The sequence below is a fragment of the Opisthocomus hoazin genome, chromosome 1 (assembly GCF_030867145.1).
Source record: "Opisthocomus hoazin isolate bOpiHoa1 chromosome 1, bOpiHoa1.hap1, whole genome shotgun sequence".
NCBI classification, from domain to species: domain Eukaryota; kingdom Metazoa; phylum Chordata; class Aves; order Opisthocomiformes; family Opisthocomidae; genus Opisthocomus; species Opisthocomus hoazin.
In genome coordinates this window covers 4360771-4380878 of record NC_134414.1, presented here as the reverse complement: position 1 = coordinate 4380878, position 20108 = coordinate 4360771, and the positions used below count along the sequence as shown (strand labels likewise).

General features: G+C 49.4%; 1 protein-coding gene across 2 annotated transcripts in view; it reads right to left on the bottom strand.

Annotated features, from left to right (window-relative positions):
- The window catches only part of FAM168A (family with sequence similarity 168 member A), a 242880-nt gene that overhangs the window by 173760 nt on the left and 49012 nt on the right, over positions 1-20108 (bottom strand). For both annotated transcript variants that reach the window (XM_075415326.1, XM_075415331.1), the window contains exon 2: positions 375-467. The gene's annotated coding sequence lies outside the window, so the exon portion shown is untranslated. The remainder of the gene's footprint in view (positions 1-374; positions 468-20108) is intronic.

Sequence of the window (20108 nt, the reverse complement as noted above, 5' to 3'; positions counted from 1 at the left end):
ATAATAAACACTAAAAAAACCACCTAACTCTCACAGTCCTTTATAGGAGCAGCACATACCTACTGTGTGCTCTGCTGCAGTCTGCTGATTACCGTAGGGTTATTAACTTCATAAATCAACGCAATAAAAGACACTAGCCATACAGTGTTGCTGGAGTTTTAGCGTATGCATTTCTTGACCCAGAAATTACTTGCTCATTTGCAAATGTAACGTGACTCTGTACCAAAGTTCATTTAATACAAACACTTTTTAATCAACGCTTGTGATCTCCGTGGCATTCAAAGCTTTTCTGTCCGGGGAGGGAGAAGGGAGAAAGGTTTTTGGAGGAGTATCTAAACTCAACTGAAGGGCACGCAGAAAACACAAATTGATACCTCTTGGCTACGAGCTTCCTTCGGATGGAGATAATCCAACGAGGAGTCTGCCTGGGGCTGCAGGGCAGTGAGTCTTCACAGCATTCCACGGCTCTGCACCAGCGACCGACAGAGAGAAAGAGAGAAAGAGAGACACCCATGAGGTTCCGCGGGCAAACCTGTCGGACAGAAAGCATGGCTCCTTCTAGCAAAGAGCGGTCTTTACCTCCACCGGAGTAAAAGGAGGAACGGGTACATGTAACATGCAGTCGAAAAAGGAGGAGCGATGGAGGATAAGAGGAGGAGAGGGAAGGGATACGGGCGCTGGCTAAAAGCAAAGAAGCCAGCGTCATGTGAATTGTCTGCTGGTCCACCACTCACGCTTCACAGAATCACAGAATCACAGAATGTTAGTGTTTGGAAGGGACCTCTGTGGGTCATCCAGTCCAACCTCCTGCCCAAGCAGGGTCACCCAGAGCAGGCTGCACAGCACCGCGGCCAGCCGGGGTTGGAATATCTCCAGAGAAGGAGACTCCCCAGCCCCTCTGGGCAGCCTGGGCCAGGGCTCTGTCACCCTCAGAGGGAAGAAGTTCTTCCTCATCTTCAGCTGGAGCTTCCTCTGCTTCAGTTTGTGCCCGTTGCCCCTTGTCCTGTTGCTGGGCACCACTGGAAAGAGTCTGGCCCCGTACTCCTGACACCCACCCTGAAGAGATTTAGAAGCATTTCTAAGGTCCCCTCGCAGCCTTCTCTTCTCCAGGCTGAACAAGTCCAGCTCCCTCAGCCTCTCCTTGCAGGAGAGATGCTCCAGTGCCCTCATCATCCTCATAGCCCTCCTCTGGACTCTCTCCAGTAGCTCTTCATCTTTCTTCAAGTGGGGAACCCAGAACTGGACACAGCACTGCAGATGGGGCCTCACCAGGGCAGAGAAGAGGGGAAGGAGGACCTCCCTCGACCTGCTGCCCACACTGGCTTCCTACCCGCTGTCGTTAAACAGAGATACATGCACATTTAGCACACCTCTTTCACACATAAATATCTCAATTTGCCTTCCCCTAAAAATACTGGGGGTACATTTTTCTATCGCCGTAGGTATAGGGAGAAAGACAGCAGAAATTCAACATTTGCACCTTCAAGTCAAGCCAGGCCATCTCTCCGCAGCCACACGCTCCGGCTCAGCGACCCTGGGCGGAATATTCACACGGGGCGTCTCGCACAAAGCCTACAGCAACTACGCTTTGCCTACGCTCCGCTGAAGAACTGCACAGAAACGAGCAACAACCAGCATCTGAAATCAGAACCAGGGGGTTCTCAGCTTTCCAAAGGGAGAAGGCAAAGTTCAGGCTTTCATTTAAATACTTCTTAACCAGCTGTCTGTCAGGATTTGGGACTGAAGAGGCCAAACAGAGTTTTACACATTGCTCCTACACCCTCCCTTCCCAGCTGACACAAAAGCTCAGAGAACTGAAAACGAAAAAGCTCAACATAAAGCACAGCACACAAAAAAAAGCTCTCCAGCCGCTCCATATGCGTTCTGCATTACGCACAGGAACAGAAAACCTACTGTTCCCAAACCAGGCCCAGCGCTCCCGGTAACTTGTTTATTTTAATCAACCCAGTACAGAAAGGTTTACATTCAATATTTTTTCATTGCCTCTAACCACTGATCCAGTAGTAGCTTACATTCACTCGGAAAACACTCTTGGGGTGAAAGCAGGACGCAGACGCTCCTTGTTGCCAAGAAGGCCAACGGTCTCCTGGGATGCATTAGGAGGAGTGTGGCCAGCAGGTCGAGGGAGGTTCTCCTGCCCCTCTACTCTGCCCTGAGGAGGCCCCATCTGCAGTGCTGTGTCCAGTTCTGGGTTCCCCACTTGAAGAAAGATGAGGAGCTACTGGAGAGAGTCCAGAGGAGGGCTGCGAGGATGGTGAGGGGACTGGAGCATCTCTCCTACGAGGAGAGGCTGAGGGAGCTGGGCTTGTTCAGCCTGGAGAAGAGAAGGCTGAGAGGGGACCTTAGAAAGGCCTATAAATCTCTTCAGGGTGGCTGTCAGGACGATGGGGCCAGACTCTTTCCAGTGGTGCCCAGTGACAGGACAAGGGGCAATGGGCACAAACTGAGGCACAGGAAGTTCCAGCTGAACCCGAGGAAGAACTTCTTCCCTCTGAGGGTGACAGAGCCCTGGCCCAGGCTGCCCAGAGGGGCTGTGGAGTCTCCTTCTCTGGAGATATTCCAACCCCGGCTGGACGCGGTGCTGTGCAGCCTGCTCTGGGTGACCCTGCTTCAGCAGGGGGTTCGACTAGATGACCCACAGAGGTCCCTTCCAACCCCTGCCATGCTGGGATTCTGTGACAACATCCAACCCAGTCAAACAACCGAGCGTCTCTCTGGGAGTGCCGATTCCGTCGCACCTTTCCCCTCAGTGTTACATCAAGAGGTCCTTTAAGCCCAAGCAAAGGCAACAGCACGAAATCAGAAACAAACAGGGGAAAAAAAAAAGATAAATATTCATTTATTCTGAAGCCCCCGGAGTCACCTCCTGCAAGGAAACCACCCCCGTATCATCCGAGATGGCATCCTCAGAGAGAAGACAAAACCCACCCTGCCGACTCCCGAACGTCCGTGTAATTCCAACCCTGTCGCTACCAAGAGCGTGAGCGCACCCAGGGAATCGGCTCTGCAATATTTCCAACTGTTGTATGGGTGCCTGACTTCTCTACTTCCACCTTACAATGAGCATACTCCTTGCTGGAGATTTCATCCCGGTTTTAGGCTTTTTGACCTGCCTTTACGGCCCCCGCGGTTCAAAGACGCAACGACTCCAAACTACATCAGCGAACATCTCTAGGAGAGAGAGGAAGGCGTAAGTGAATTTCTGCAGAAGCGACGACTTGACAGATCCCATCACATCATGCTCTGCCTTGGCAATTTAGTCTCTCTCCGAGCACATTCTGTACTCGGAGTAGCCTCAGCGCTTCGGGAGGTACCAAATATAACCCAGCCCCGTTTTAACTTCCTTCCAAGAATACACGCAGTCATTTATCAAGAAGACGTGGGCTGCAGTTTCAGTTCCAACAGCTTCAGTAACATTTTGTAAAATAAAACAAAACGACTCCTTTTGTGGCAAGAAAGAAGCAGAAAATAATCTGGGTTTGAGCAAACGAGGGAGAAACCCACCTCCTCCAAATCTTCCTCACCCTTCAGCAACTCCAAGAAAAGCCTTGCCAGCTACACCAGGCTCAGCACCAACAACGGGATCAACGATCCTTCCTCCCACCGCTTTTACACCTCGAATCACCACGCCTTTGCCATTACTATTTCATTTAGCAGAGCCGGTTTGACAGCTAAATTTACTTCAAGTCCAAGTTTTGGAGTATTTTGACTTCTTTACAGACCGACGGCCAAGGAAGTCCATAAGCTCTGCTTAGAAACTACTCAAGGTTCCCTGTACGTGCCCAGAACCACTGCATGTGCTGAGTACACGAGGGTTCCCAGGCACCCCCTCGACTCTGGAGAGAGTCCAGCGGAGGGCTACGAGGATGGTGAGGGGACTGGAGCATCTCTCCTACGAGGAGAGGCTGAGGGAGCTGGGCTTGTTCAGCCTGGAGAAGAGAAGGCTGAGAGGGGACCTTAGAAATGCCGATAAATATCTGCAGGGTGGGTGTCAGGAGGACGGGGCCAGACTCTTTCCAGTGGTGCCCAGCGACAGGACAAGGGGCAACGGGCACAAACTGAAGCCGAGGAAGCTCCAGCTGAAGATGAGGAAGAACTTCTTCCCTCTGAGGGTGACGGAGCCCTGGCCCAGGCTGCCCAGAGGGGCTGTGGAGTCTCCTTCTCTGGAGATATTCCAACCCCGGCTGGCCGCGGCGCTGTGCAGCCTGCTCTGGGTGACCCTGCTTGGGCAGGGGGTTGGGCTGGGGGATCCCCAGAGGTCCCTTCCAACCCCCACCATGCTGGGATTCCGTGTTCATCAAGAGAGAGGTCTGGGATTAACCCCACGATGCCACCAAAGCCTCCCAGAGCCCAGCACACCGGTGCAGCTCTACCAGCAAACCTCGCTCCCCCGACACCAGCATGAGAGGAGCAGCAGACGGAGAAGCTTCAGCCTCCTGCGGAAAGCTGAATAAATCTGCAGGAGCAACCTCCGTGCAGGACTGGAGCAGGAAGAAAGGGAAGAGAAAAGCTTGTCTCTCTGTAGATAACAGCAAAAAAAAAAAAAAAAAAGGGAATAAACTCAGTGGTGAAGACCAGCAGGCATACAACGTATCTAGGGTTGACGTTTAAACTGTAAGATGGCATTTTTAACTATCAATCTAAAACATCGGCAAGATGTTAAAAGCCCTCTGGTACACACCTGGAGAAACTATGTGCCACTCCCTGCAGAGCGACCTGGAGCTTTCATGTGAAGCATTCAGAAACCCACAGGAACTCTCACCCAGCAGACAAGTTTCTATCAAGTAAATATTATCACTGCTTCCTCGGGAAGAGCATTAGGGAAGGAGAAGAGGGTTCTCCTCTTCAACGTTAAGATTCTTTTTTTCCCTGGTTGTCTCTAAGTCTAAACTAGGTTCATCGCCCCACGTATTAAAAGAATGAAGAAAGAAAAGGGATTGGGGAGGAAAGACTTCATGAATACAGAAAAAACCACCCTGGCTTCCCCTAGAGAGGCAGGTTTCCTTTTCCCACTCCAGCCACCCTGGCAGTTTCAGTTTCAGAGCCGACAGAGGCATCACCATCATCCCTTGGTACCTCAGGAAGCCAAGTGATGATCTCCCTCCAAGCCCTGCAGGCCAACCGTGCCCTGGGCTGCATCCCCAGCAGCGTGGGCACAGGGCGAGGGAGGGGATTCTGCCCCTCTGCCCCGCTCTGCTGAGACCACCCGGGAGTCCTGCGTCCAGCTCTGGAGCCCTCAGCACAGGACAGAGCTGGAGCTGTGGGAGCGGGGCCAGAGGAGGCCCCAGCAATGATGCGAGGGCTGGAACCCCTCTGCTGGGAGGAGAGGCTGGGAGAGCTGGGGCTGCTCAGCCTGGGGAAGAGAAGGCTGCGGGGAGACCTTAGAGCAGCTGCCAGTGCCTGGAGGGGCTGCGAGAGAGCTGGAGAGGGGCTTGTGACAAGGGCAGGGAGTGACAGGGCAAGGGGTGATGGCTCTGAACTGACAGAGGGGAGATTTAGATCAGATCTAAGGAAGAAATTCTTTACTGTGAGGGCGGTGAGGCCCTGGCCCAGGTTGCCCGGAGAAGCTGTGGCTGCCCCCTCCCTGGCAGGGTTCAAGGCCAGGTTGGACAGGGCTCTGAGCACCCTGGGCTGGTGGAAGGGGTCCCTGCCCATTGCAGGGGGGTTGGAACCAGATGATCTTTAAGGTCCCTTCCAACCCAAACCAGTCTGTGACTCATTCTATGATCTCACACCAGCAAGCTCAGGGGCCCTGCCAGCCACGAACAGCTGGGATGTACGAAGAAGGTACTGGGATGAGTTATCGAGTTCGGGAGGTGCTTGTTTCTTGGTGGTGAGGTTTGTCCTGGTTGGGTTTTTCAGAGCCATGAGATGTATCATATATATAACAGGGATATTGCTAAACCTTCGCTCTTGGGTCCTCACACATTTTCACCTTCTTTGCTTCTACACCACCTTTTTCCAACTGCAAGTGGAAAACCATCTCGGCTGACAGTCAAGACTCTTCCAGCTCCTGCTTACTACGTTTGACATCCTACCAATCCTTGTCAACTCCTTCTCTAGAGCCAAAGTGGCCCCAGTTTGCTGAATAAATTCATTAATTTCCATAGAATACGTTTTATGCTAGATTCCCATTAACTTCTAATTTCCTAATTATTAGATTACGTGCTCTAGTTTTTACAGCAATTTACCTCTATCACGTTGAGCAAAGCAAGCTAACAGCGTTCCTGCAGCCTGCTCTGTAACAAAGTCACCCCTCCCCTCCCACTTTCTTCTTGGTGTGAAAAACTTTAAATCCCTTAACATCTCCTTATAAGATTACTGTAGCTACTTAGCAAAACAACTTGTTCCCTAACATCTCCATCAACTACATATTGTATTTCAAGCAGAGTAATAATACCCTTCAGTTTAATTCCATCCTCCCCTCTTACAACCAAACTTTAGTTTCCTACTTTTGTTTTAGATCCTACACCACAATGATGGCCTTACTACAGTTATTTTTCTATAATTTCCCCTTTTTATCCATTACTTTTGCTTTTCTTTCTATAAAACTGGACTCCAGTGGTAGGAGCTGGGTACACAGATTATAAAATAGATTAAGAATTCACAGAATTATAGGTTGGAAAAGGCCTCTGAGATCATCAAGTCCAACCACCAACCCAAACCCACCATGCCTGCTAAACCATGTCCCCCCCGAGTGACCACATCCATACGGTTTTTGAACTCCTCCAGGGATGGGGACTCAACCACTGCCCTGGGCAGCCTGCTCCAAGGCCTGACCACTCTTGCAGGAAAGAAATTTTTCCCAATATCCAATCTGAACCTCCCCTGACACAACTTGAGGCCATTGCCTCTCATCCTATCGCTGGTTACTTGGGAGCAGAGACCAACCCCCCCTCACTACACCCTCCTGTCAGGGAGCTGGAGAGAGCGAGAAGGTCTCCCCTCAGCCTCCTCTTCTCCAGACTCAACAGCCCCAGCTCCCTCAGCCGCTCCCCATCAGACTTGTTCTCCAGACCCCTCCCCAGCCTCATTGCCCTTCTCTGGACACGCTCCAGCCCCTCAATGTCCTTCTTGGAGTGAGGGGCCCAAAACCGAACACAGCACTCGAGGTGCGGCCTCACCAGTGCCCAGTCCAGGGGCACGATCCCCTCCCTACTCCTGCTGGCCACACCATTCCTGATCCAAGCCAGGATGCCCTTGGCCTTCTTGGCCACCTGGGCACACTGCTGGCTCATGGTCAGCCGGCTGTCGACCAGCACCCAAAGGTCCTTTTCCGCCGGGCAGCTCTCCAGCCACTCCTCCCCAAGCCTGGAGTGTTGCGTGGGGTTGGTGTGACCCAAGGGCAGGACCTGGCACTTGGCCTTGTTGAACCTCATATAGTTGGCCTCAGCCCATCGATCCAGCGATCCAGATTAATTAATTAGAACATTATGATTAAAATACCTACTTTGGTAGATTGCAGATTATTATGATAAAATATTGTTAGCATATTTCATTTAAAATCACACTCCACAACTACTTATCAAATGAAGATAAAAGCATTTACTAAGTGTCTGACATGCTAGAGAATAAAAACACAGCATTATCCACTGAGAAAATCACTTCTTCAGTTGGACAGCACTGCAAAACTTTCCTCACGAGTCAGTTTTCCATCTCAAAAACCTTCCGTACCGTTTGAGTCCCTTGAATCGCACAGCCATCCATCAGGACAGTCACCGAGACTGGGATTCTTGAAGGAAGAGAAAAACATTAGGAGCTAAAATCCAACTGGACAAGGTCTAACGACGCTTGACTGGAGCCAGGCAGCTTCCTTCAAACCCTATTCCACAACGGTTCATGTTTAACCTCTCAGAATCCAAACCCAGCAAAATGAAAATGGATCTTCTGGGCTCCAACAAATAAAATTAAATTGACTGAGATTAGAGAATAAACGTCCCTTCGGGCAGCAGGGAGGCCTGGCATTGAGCCTGAATAGCCTCGTACATCAGACTCGTCCTCGTATCAAAAATTCTTCTAATTCCAGCAGAAAAAAGTCATCAAAAGTAGATGCTGAAGTTATTTACCTCCTGTTATCATCTGTTTTTCAAACCCAGCTCTTCAAGTTTTGATTCTGGATTAGTTATTCTCATTTGTGCAATTTATGTATTCTAAGACACAGGTTTTTAAGTCACAGGCGACTTTGTAGTCCAAAGAGAACAATTTAATTATCTTAGTGTTAACTGAAGGAAACAATTTCTGCACTATTGACAATACTCAACCTTTGGCAAGTTTCAGTATTAAAAATTTATATGCAGTCATCGTAAAAATCAAAATAAACCTTTCAGTTTGACCTTTGCCTCCATTTAGAAAAAAAAAAATCTAAGTAAAACACTCTAACATAGGCCTACGCAGCATTACGAAAGCAGGATTAACGAGAACACAACAATCTATTCGGACAGCAGGAAAAGCACTGCCAGTGCTTCACTGAGGTTCTCCTTCCCCTCTACACTGCCCTGGTGAGGCCCCATCTGCAGTGCTGTGTCCAGTGCTGGGCTCCCCAGTTCAAGAAAGGTGAGGAGTTGCTGGAGAGAGTCCAGAGGAGGGCTACGAGGATGAGGAGGGGACTGGAGCATCTCTCCTACGAGGAGAGGCTGAGGGAGCTGGGCTTGTTCAGCCTGGAGAAGAGAAGGCTGAGAGGGGACCTTGGAAATGCCAATAAATATCTGCAGGGTGGGTGTCAGGAGGACGGGGCCAGACTCTTTCCAGTGGTGCCCAGCGACAGGACAAGGGGCAACGGGCACAAACTGAAGCAGAGGAAGTTCCAGCTGAACCCGAGGAAGAACTTCTTCCCTCTGAGGGTGATGGAGCCCTGGCCCTGGCTGCCCAGAGGGGCTGTGGAGTCTCCTTCTCTGGAGATATTCCAACCCCAGCTGGCCGCGGTGCTGTGCAGCCTGCTCTGGGTGACCCTGCTTCGGCAGGGGGTTGGGTTGGGTGATCCCCAGAGGACCCTGCCAACCCCGCCGTGCTGGGATCCTGTGATTCCAAAAGTCAATTCAGACACCTTTACTCACACAGCGAACATAATTAAAGGACTATAATTTAAAGGCAACACTAACAGCTGCGGTATTGAGTTGGGAGAAAGAAGGTGCCATGGAGCAGATACCAGTGACATTTGCCATAGAGCCTAACGTATTTAGTAGCTAAATTAAGGAAGAATAGGGCAAAATGTTAATGAATGTACACAGCTTAACCAGAACAGAGACGAGTTGAGTTCTTCTCAGGGCACATTTAAAAAAAAAAAAAAATCCAAAAACAAACCCTGAGAAACCAGAGGTATTGGCAAAAAAAATATCAGATGAGATCCACCTGGAGTAATTGGAAGCCAAAACATCTGTGAAAATACCTAGCAGGAAATAAAGGCATGGAAAGAAATCGTTTTGGAAGGCAGAAAACATGGCAGGAAACCGCAGGGACGCTACGGGCTGGAAGCGCCTTCCCGTCTTTCCTCCCCTCAGAAATCGCCAGTTGCCTTTGTGCTACCACGACTGCTACGGAGCTGTACAGCAAACCAGAGCAGCCGTCCGATCTGGGTTAAAAATAACCTTTTTTTTTTTTTTTTTCTGCTATTCACTGATCTGGTTCACCATATGGCCCCTCGGAGAGTTGTACCAGCACCATCGAGGGAACCCAGCATTGGGAACAGGCCACAGAGGAGGAGTGAAACTCCCAAGAAAAACACTGCACCTCGAAGGCAGAAAACACAAGATGCAGCCAAGAGAGCTTGCACTGAGTGAAACGGCCAGCACGAGCAGAAATTCACCCCGGTCTCTCCAAACGCCGCAGAACGTTGGTGATGCTCATGAGAGAAAGGCTACCATGAGCCAGCAGTGTGTCCAGGTGGCCAAGAAGGCCAGCGGCATCCTGGCTTGGATCAGGAATGGGGTGGCCAGCAGGAGCAGGGAGGGGATCGTGCCCCTGGACTCGGCACTGGTGAGGCCGCACCTTGAGTGCTGTGTTCAGTTTTGAGCCCCTCACTCCAAGAAGGACATTGAGGGGCTGCAGTGTGTCCAGAGAAGGGCAGCAAGGCTGGGGAGGGGTCTGGAGAACAAGTCTGATGGGGAGCGGCTGAGGGAGCTGGGGCTGTTCAGTCTGGAGAAGAGGAGGCTGAGGGGAGACCTCGCTCTCTACAACTACCTGACAGGAGGGTGTAGTGAGGCGGTCGTTGGTCTCTTCTCCCAAGTAACCAGCGATAGGATGAGAGGCAATGGCCTCAAGTTGCATCAGTGGAGGTTCAGATTGGATACTGAGAGTGGTCAGGCCTTGGCCCAGGCTGCCCAGGGCAGTGGGGGAGTCCCCATCCCTGGAAGGGTTCAAAAACCGTGTGGATGTGGCCCTTGGGGACATGGTTTAGCAGGCATGGTGGGGTTGGGTTGGCGGTTGGACTTGATGATCTTAGAGGTCTTTTCCAACCTTAATGATTCTATCATTCTATGACTGCTTGCACCTCCTGAACTTGCTCCTGGCCAAGAGCCGAGCAAGCAAAGACCCATCCCTGACGCTCATCCTGTCCGGCTGGTGGAAGCAGTCTGGATATCACCAGCGACAACTTTGGCCAGTCTAGAGGGGAGAGAGAGTTTTTGGAGGACGAGGGTGAAAAGGGACTGGGAACAGCATGGGAGCACACACAAGGGCTTCACTAGCAAGGTCACGGGCGTCCGTGAACACTCGGCGTCAAGAGCCACAACAACTCAACGTCCCAAGGCACGCATCACGTTTCTAAAATTAAAGAGTTCTCTAAACCCAAAGTAATAAACATCACGTAGAGCAACCTTTTTTTTTGTTCGCTTGCAGGATATGAATGTGAAAGGGAGATGCAAGAACAGCGCGGAAGTCATTAAAACTGGCAAGGTTGGGCACCATCCTTCCTCCAGGAACATCCTGTTGTCTCGGCTTGCAAGAAAGACCAGTGACTAATGTCGGCGTTCATCTGCCGAGTATCACCCCCGGTCGCACCACCCTTTTACATCATTTCTTCCACTGTCTTGCTAGAATGACTTTCCTGCTTGAAGGATGCCGTATCTAGGCCAGAGGGGCAGAGGGAGATTAGGAAAAGCAGCAAATCCCATCCCCATTTTTACGTACTCACCAGTTACTGATCAAAAAAAAAAAAGTCTAATCCACTGGAAAACTGGAGGGGTTGCTTTTAGAGCCAAAGACTGGTAAAAGGACAACTGCCACTGAGATCTCAGCAGCGTTTTGCCTGTGCGGCTCCGCTCCCTGCTGCTGTTGGGCTCCGGGTTTCGGCGCCGGGGAGGATTCGGGTGCAGAGCTGGGAGCCGACGCAGCGGCAGGATGGGTGGATTGGAGATGTTGAAGGCAACCGCTCTAATCTGAACTCACGCCGGCAGGTCAGAGGGACTTAAACAAACAGAGTGAGATCTGGTTTCCTCCTATATTTACCTCTACTTTAAAAAGACTCATTCTTATAAGGCCAGTCTTTCAAACGTGGCAGTTTACAAAGAAATGTTGCTACATACCACGTGCGCCACAATTTGTAATCTAGAAAAATACACACTGGAGGGTAACTCATTTACTATATTATAATAATATTACATTGTAGATATATATATAAAATAATAACACTGTATTATGTTTAGAATAGGAAACAGCATTATGTTCTAGTCTAGTTTACTAATCTACTTCAATTTATACAGTCCGTCTTTGAAGGTTTTTCTTAAATCTCCAAACTCTACTAGAATAAGTAGGCTCAATACACCGCCTAGTAGCAAGCTCTGGGGAGACAGGTGCTACCCTCAATACAGGATAGAGGACTAAATTAAGGACTAATTAAACAAGCTGGGAACACAGAAGTGGCCAGGACCAGACAGGACACATTCAAGGATGCTGAGGAAGGTGGCTTTCCAATATCGAATTTGAAGGATGATGGCAATCACACCCCAATTGCCTCTAGCAAGGGATGACCAGCTCTGCAATGACGAGAGCTCAGTGGGTGGCACCTACCTCTACTTTCGCAAGGTTTTCCAAGTGGTCTCCCACCATTGCACCATTTCCACATGATCTCCCACCATTACAACCTTGTAATCAAGGAATCTTGGAATGGTTTGAGTTGGATCTACCCATTTCCTTCACAACTCCCCTATCTGACTACAAGATGTATGGAAAATTGGCCAGCCTGTCAGACTGAAAAGATGGTTGTCAGTGGCTCGAAGTCATAGAATCACAGAATCATTAAGGTTGGAAAAGACCTCTGAGATCATCAAGTCCAATTGTCAACCCAACACCACCATGCCTGCTAAACCATGTCCCCAAGTGCCACATCCACACGGTTTTTGAACCCCTCCAGGGATGGGGACTCCACCACTGCCCTGGGTAGCCTGCTCCAATGCTTCACAACTCATTCAATAAAGAAATTTTTCCTAATATCGAATCTAAAGTCCAGCTGAAGCAGGACTGCAGCTTTTCCTGGGCTCCTGGCAGGTAAGAACTGGCCTGTGAGTCAGCATGCCCTGGCAACAGTGAAGGCCAACCACATTCTGGGTTTTGCAGCATGGGAGGTTACTGTTCCCCTTGGTTTGGTACTTTTGAAGCTTCATCTGAAATACTGTCTCTTGGAAATCAGCAGTACTGGGGTCCCCAATATAAGAGAGAGTCCCACTGAGGGCCATCAAGATGGTCATGTGGCCAGAGCCCATGACGAAAGGCTGCAGGAGATGGGTTTGCTCAGCCTGGAGAAGAGAAGCCTTTGGGGCTCCCCCTTGGTGCCTGCAAGCACCTACAGAGCAGAAAACACCAGACACTTAGAGGTGCACAGTGAGGTAACAGGGACAAGTGGCAGCAAGGAGAATTCCAGCTGGGTACACGGTAGAAACTAGTGCATACTGGGGGTTAAGCGGCAGTGGAAGGGGTGCCCAGAGAGGAGGTGCAATCTCCATCCTTGGAATCTCCTCATCTAGCAACCTGATCTAGCGGAAGACGACCCCGCCCATGGCATGGGGGTTGGACTAGATGATCTTTGAAGGTCCCTTCCAACCCAAACCACTCTATGACTGGGGTTTAGAATCTGTTGTGTTTTTTTTTTTAACATGCCCAAAGGACGTTGGATGAAGTCTCCCAATGGAGGCTTGTCGCTTGGGAAACAAGCAGATGTTTCCAGCAAAGACGTGTCTTCCAAAATAAGACCTTTATTTGTCAAGCAGAATACTCTATTTAGGGACAGCGAGATAAAACAGTAGAACAAGACCTGCACACACCTCTCTCGCCACTTCTGCTGGTTTTATCCACACTTTGTCCTGTCCTGTCAAGCCAACTAATGGCTTGTAGTCAAACTCCAAAACAAAATTACAGGTTAAGAATAGACCTTGATCTCCTCATGATGTATTGCTAATATAGCTACAACAGTAGAGGTGCGATCTTTTATCCGCTATCCTCATGACAACAAAATCAATTTGCAGATTGTTGTATTGACAAAGATGACCTCCGTTTGAAAAAACACCTACGCTACTTTGATGAAATCCTTGTTTTACCAGTCTAAGCTACGTCTTGACCAAATGATTTTGCTAGCAACCCTTTTGTCCCTAGAAACTACACCCACCTCTGCTTTCCCGTCTGTCTTGGGAGAAGGAGTTCTGGTCAAAAAAAGTGATTCACAACAGTGATTTTATTTTTTTACTTCTCTACACAGTTTCCTAAAGCAACAATTGACTATTTATCAGATCTTTTGTCTTCCGTTACACCCAGCGGTGTATGGTGTATGCTCAACGATGTTGAGCATCATCTCTGCACTGAACTCAACTTAACCACGTAACTAATTGAGCTATTCATACAGATTAGGCAGCAATAAAAATAATTTTAAGGTGGGTAACTGCTTTTCCACGAAGGTGTTTCCAAAGTTCGACACACTTTTTCAAGGTCTTTGATTACGTATCTTTTCAGTAACAAACTCACTTTTAAATAAGTTTAAAAGCAATTAAAAACAAATTAAGTCAACATTTCTTTCACTAGGGTCTATTAAGCATTTGTTCAAAGCAGTCCCAGTCTCCGCTTCCTTTGGAAGTCATTAGCAATTTCTGCCACCACGGACTTCATTTTTCTTCCCTTGATTCCCTTTGCCACGCCGAGAGACACAGACATTACAGCAGCAATGCCAGTGAAAAAGCTAGTCAAATCTAGAGCAACAGCCACCAGTACTTAAATATCTTCAGGGTGGGTGTCAGGAGGATGGGGCCAGACTCTTTCCAGTGGTGCCCAGCGACAGGACAAGGGGCAACGGGCACAAACTGAAGCTGAGGAAGCTCCAGCTGAACATGAGGAAGAACTTCTTCCCTCTGAGGGTGACGGAGCCCTGGCCCAGGCTGCCCAGAGGGGCTGTGGAGTCTCCTTCGCTGGAGATATTCAAGCCCCACCTGGACAAGGTCCTGTACAGCCTGCTCTGGGTGACCCTGCTTTGGCAGGGGGTTGGACTAGATGACCCACAGAGGTCCCTTCCAACCCCTAACCTTCTGTGATTCTGTGATTCTGTGAACACACGTACAAGTATTTCACCTTCTTGAATACTGTAGGTGAATGATAAAAAAATCTTGATAATATTAGAGAAAAATAAAAAGCTTTCTTCCTTTGCAAAAACTGTCATAGGGCTGGACTTTAATCGTCTGCTCTTCCACTACTAGCCAGTCACAGTAAAGACCTTGCCTAACAGCACTCTAATCCTTACCCCACAGGTTTCGTTACTTGCAGTCAGGTCAGGTCACTGAGCAGGCCAGAAGTTACCCATCATTAATTATGGAGTAAGCACAGAGTGCTGAGTTTCACCATTCTCGGTAACAGAATCATAGAATCACAGAATGGTTTGGGTTGGAAGGGACCTTAAAGATCATCTGGTTCCAACCCCCCTGCCATCAGCAGGGACATCTTCCACCAGACCACGGTGCTCAGAGCTCCATCCAACCTGGCCTTGAACCCTGCCAGGGAGGGGGCAGCCACAGCTTCTCTGGGCAACCTGGGCCAGGGCCTCACCACCCTCATGGGGAAGAATTTCTTCCTAATATCTAATCGAAATCTGCCCTCTTTTAGTTTAGAGCCGTTCCCCCGTGTCCTATCACTGCACACCCTTGTGAAAAGCCCCTCTCCATCCTTCCTGCAGGCCCCTCCAGGCACTGGCAGCTGCTCTAAGGTCACCCCGGAGCCTTCTCTTCTCCAGGCTGAACAGCCCCAGCTCCCTCAGCCTGTCCTTGTAGGAGAGGCGCTCCAGCCCTCGGATCATCTTCGTGGCCCTCCTCTGGCCCCACTCCAACACATCCATGTCCTTCTTATGTTGGGGGCTCCAGAGCTGGACCATTTCCTAAGTTTCCAGTGTGTCACAGTATTCTCAAACTTCCACATCAACTCTAATAAATACCTGTACTCACTCAAAAGTACGCCAGGTTGCTCTCAGCAGCTCTGCCATGCCATCGTTGGTGCTCCCGTTGTCCCACCTTGGACCCCCTCTCTACTCTACACCTTCCACTTGCTCTTCTGTTTTCCGCCATGCTGACTCCTACTTCGAAGACTACTTTTCCTTGCGCAAAAACCCCAGACTTTACTCCAAACAGCTCCTGAAAATGTGTCTTTTGCCCGCTCTCCTTTACACAGTAGCCAGTGTTTCCACTCTCACATTTTCTTCTCGCTATATTACCTCCTTCGATTTAAAATGCAACTTCCCTAGGAAAGGGCCATGCCAGATTTTGTGCAGAGTGCGTATCAAAATTCAGCAAAGTGTGATGGATTTTCTTCCTCTCCATTGACTACAGTGAGAAACCTTCCAAAGCAATAGCACGCAACGGCCAGCACCAAAGCGTATCACCTTCTGCTCAAGCGTCCTTGATGTACCCTCTCCGAGAGACGCTACAATTCATCTTCAAACAGCCCTGACAATGTGCCCGGAGAACATCTCCTGAGCCAAGCCTATTAGCCTGCCCTTAGCTATCTAATTAAGATACCTACATAGCCTCAGCTTCACAGGGTCTGACCACAAAAAAAAAAGAAAAAATCTAAAGTATTTTTCTTTATAACACTTCTGCAAGAGAGAACGGTGACAGTGCCCCTCTTGTAGAGATACGAAATAAACCATGTTACATAGACTACAGCCTAATCCCTCAGAGATATTTAGGAGCTCAACTCCCACTGAACCAACAAAGTTAAATTCCTAAATTCCTCTGCAGATCTGGGCACCAGAACGGTACAATATTCTCCTTCAGCTGGGGATTTCACATTCAATTTCTGTTGCGTGTTCTGGAGAACCTCCAAATGTGCCAAAGCCTCCAAACATGCCACAACCTCCAAACCCTGGCTTCCAAAATTTCTCCGCTCCCGCCGTCACCGCGGCGGTTTCAGTTCGTGCCGTCTGGTAGGGGCGAAAGGTTCGGCCATCTTATGCTTTCAGCAATCATAACATAACTCCATTTTATTTATTTCCTCCACTGCAATGAGAGTTTTGCCCTTAGTTTGGCAGCTTTTTATACCATGAAACAGCAATTAACACCCTTTGGCATAATTTATATGAATCATTGATTTAACACAGATAGATAGAAAAAAAAAAAAGACCTATTAAGTCATCTAACTGACCCGACCATCGCTGTTGGATTGTTCCCGGCAGCACATTTTCTGTGCTTGTTTTAAATGTGCTTGCCACAGCACAAGTACAAAAATTGTCTGCAAAGCAGAGACATGTTTCACTAACATATGCTTGAAGTCAACACGGTGTTGGAAATCTTCAATTTATGACTAAATGTTGCACTGCACTTTTATTCCTCCAAACAGACTTGAACGTTTCTTGAGGGAGTGAAAAGGGGCTATTTGTATTTCACTGTGCGGCAAAGACATGCAGCAATCACTTTCCTGATGATCACAGAATCCCAGAATCCCAGCATGGTGGGGTTGGAAGGGCCTTCTGGGGATCCCCCAGTCCAACCCCTTCCGAAGCAGGGTCACCCAGAGCAGGCTGCACAGCACCGCGTCCAGCCAGGGTTGGAATATCTCCAGAGAAGGAGACTCCACAGCCCCTCTGGGCAGCCTGGGCCAGGGCTCCGTCACCCTCAGAGGGAAGAAGTTCTTCCTTGTCTTCAGCTGGAGCTTCCCCTGCTTCAGTTTGTGCCCGTTGTCCCTTGTCCTGCTGCTGGGCACCACTGGAAAGAGTCTGGCCCCGTCCTCCTGACACCCATCCTGAAGAGATTTATAAACCTTTATATAGATTTTTATTATTTATAGCATTTATATAGATTTTTCAAGTTGAGTCGAAGGCTTGCGTGTCCAATGAACTAGGACTTGGAACACAGTGGTGCCCATCTGTGAGAAGATATGGAGGCACTGCAAGAGAATGTCCAGCTCTAGAAGTACAAATGATACAGGCATGCACCATATTTTCAGGATGATTTTTGGTGGGGTTTTTATTATCTTTATAAGAAAAGAAGGTGAGACTTACTCTTCATGGAAGTCCAACAGGCTGGTTATGGGAAAGGCAGGACCAGACAAAGTCACGGTCACGCTCCCAGCTTCAAGGCAAGAACAATACTAGAACTATTCCTGGCAGACATGCTTTCTAATCAAAATCTTTCTAACGGCAATTCCCATGTTTCCTCAGGCAATTGCTCAGGATTTGGGGTTGTCTTTCCTTCCCCTCCACGAATAACCTAAATCAAACTTGTGTCTGCTGCCTCTTACCACCACACACCCCTGCGAATCATCCAACACCTTCCCTGTAGCCACCCCTCAGGGCAAACGAAGATAATGGCAGTAATAAGGTTCCCCCTGCAACCTTCCACGGATTGAGCAGACCCAGGTCATCACCTCTTCTAACACCCTGCAGAATCACAGAATTACAGAATGGTAGGGGTTGGAAGGGACTTCTGTGGGTCATCTAGTCCAACCCCCTGCCGAAGCAGGGTCACCCAGAGCAGGCTGCACAGCACCGCGGCCAGCCGGGGTTGGAATATCTCCAGAGAAGGAGACTCCACAGCCCCTCTGGGCAGCCTGGGCCAGGGCTCCAGCACCCTCAGAGGGAAGAAGTTCTTCCTCGTCTTCAGCTGGAACTTCCTCGGCTTCAGTTTGTGCCCGTTGCCCCTTGTCCTGTCGCTGGGCACCACTGGAAAGAGTCTGGCCCTGTCCTCCTGACACCCACCCTGAAAATATTTATAAGCATTTATACAGATTTTTATCATTTATAGTACTTATATAGATATTTATAAGCATTTATATAGATTTTTCAAGTTGAATCCAAGGCTTGCGTGTCCAACAAACTTGGAACACACTGGTGCCCATCTGTGAGAAGATATGGAGGCACTGCAAGAGGATGTCCAGCTCTAGAAGTACAAATGATACAGGCGTGCACCATATTTTCAGGATGGTTTTTGGTGGGGCTTTTATTATCTTTATAAGAAAAGAAAGTGAGACTTATTCTTCCTGGAAGTCCAACAGGCTGGTTATGGGAAAGGCAGGACTGGACAAAGTCATGGTCTCGCTCCCAGCTTCAAGGCAAGAACAATACTAGAAATATTCCTGGCAGACATGCTTTCTAATCAAAATCTTTCTAACGGCAATTCCCATGTTTCCTCAGGCAATGGTTCAGGATTTGGGGTTGTCTTTCCTTCCCCTCCACGAATAACCTAAATCAAACTTGTGTCTGCTGCCTCTTACCACCACACACCCCTGCGAATCATCCAGCACCTTCCCTGTAGCCACCCCTTAGGGCAAACGAAGATAATGGCAGTAATAAGGTTCCCCCTGCAACCTTCTACAGATTGAGCAGACCCAGGTCATCACCTCTTCTAACACCCTGCAGAATCACAGAATTACAGAATGGTAGGGGTTGGAAGGGACCTCTGTGGGTCATCTAGTCCAACCCCCTGCCGAAGCAGGGTCACCCAGAGCAGGATGCACAGGACCACGGCCAGCTGGGGTTGGAATATCTCCAGAGAAGGAGACTGCACCACCTCCCTGGGCAGCCTGGGCCAGGGCTCCGTCACCCTCAGAGGGAAGAAGTTCTTCCTCATGTTCAGCTGGAGCTTCCTCGGCTTCAGTTTGTGCCCATTGCCCCTCGTCCTGTCTTGCTGGGCACCACACTGGAAAGAGTCTGGCCCCGTCCTCCTGACACCCACCCTGAAGAGATTTATAAGCATAAGCTAAGGTCCCCTCTCAGCCTTCTCTTCTCCAGGCTCAACAAGCCCAGCTCCCTCAGCCTTTCCTCGCAGGAGAGATGCTCCAGTCCCTTCCTCATCCTCGTAGCCCTCCGCTGGACTCTCTCCAGTAGCTCCTCATCTTTCTTGAACTGGGAAGCCCAGAACTGGAATTATGCATTCCAGCTCCCAAACACCTTGGAGACTTCTCCAGCATCTCACTGCCCTTCTTGTGCCAGGGAGCCTCTCGCACTGGATTATTCCATCCCAGGTGCAGGACTCCTCTGCTGAGCTTCCCATGTTTCCATCAGTCCTGTTCTCCACCCTGCAGAAGTCCTTCTGGATGGGAAGCCCGGCCCAGGATCACAACAAGCACTACTGCCGATTCAGCTCCATCTATTAACTTACTGAAGGTGCGTCCCATCCCATCTACCAAGCTGTTGAGCAAGATGTTCAAAGGTCTTGGTCCCACAGTTAATCCTCAGGGAGAGCACACATCACCAGCCCTCTGCTTATGGCAAACCATGGACGTTTGCAACCAGTTCTCCACCCATCTCGTAGTCCGCCACTCCCCAGTATGGCTACCAAGACATAGAAAACCTCTCTAAATCTAAGTAGATGACATCCGCTGCGCTCTCATCACCCGCAGAGCCCGTCATCCTCCCACCAGAGGCAAGCCAGGAACTATCACGAGTACCGTGGCAAGCAGAGCGGTGTCTGCAACGAGCTCCTCTGCACAAATGCAAATTAAATACGCTCCGTGCTTTATTTGAAGTCAGCAGTGCTGGCAGAGCGTTACTGTTTTGCTTTTGCTGGCACAGCTTCGAAAGCTGCAACCTGAGGGGAGAGAAATTTGACGAAGAAGTGCTAAAACCAAGCTAAGCAAAAATCATTTTGTCGCCCGCTTCAAGAGCACCCCCGCCTTCTGTGCGCTTCCTT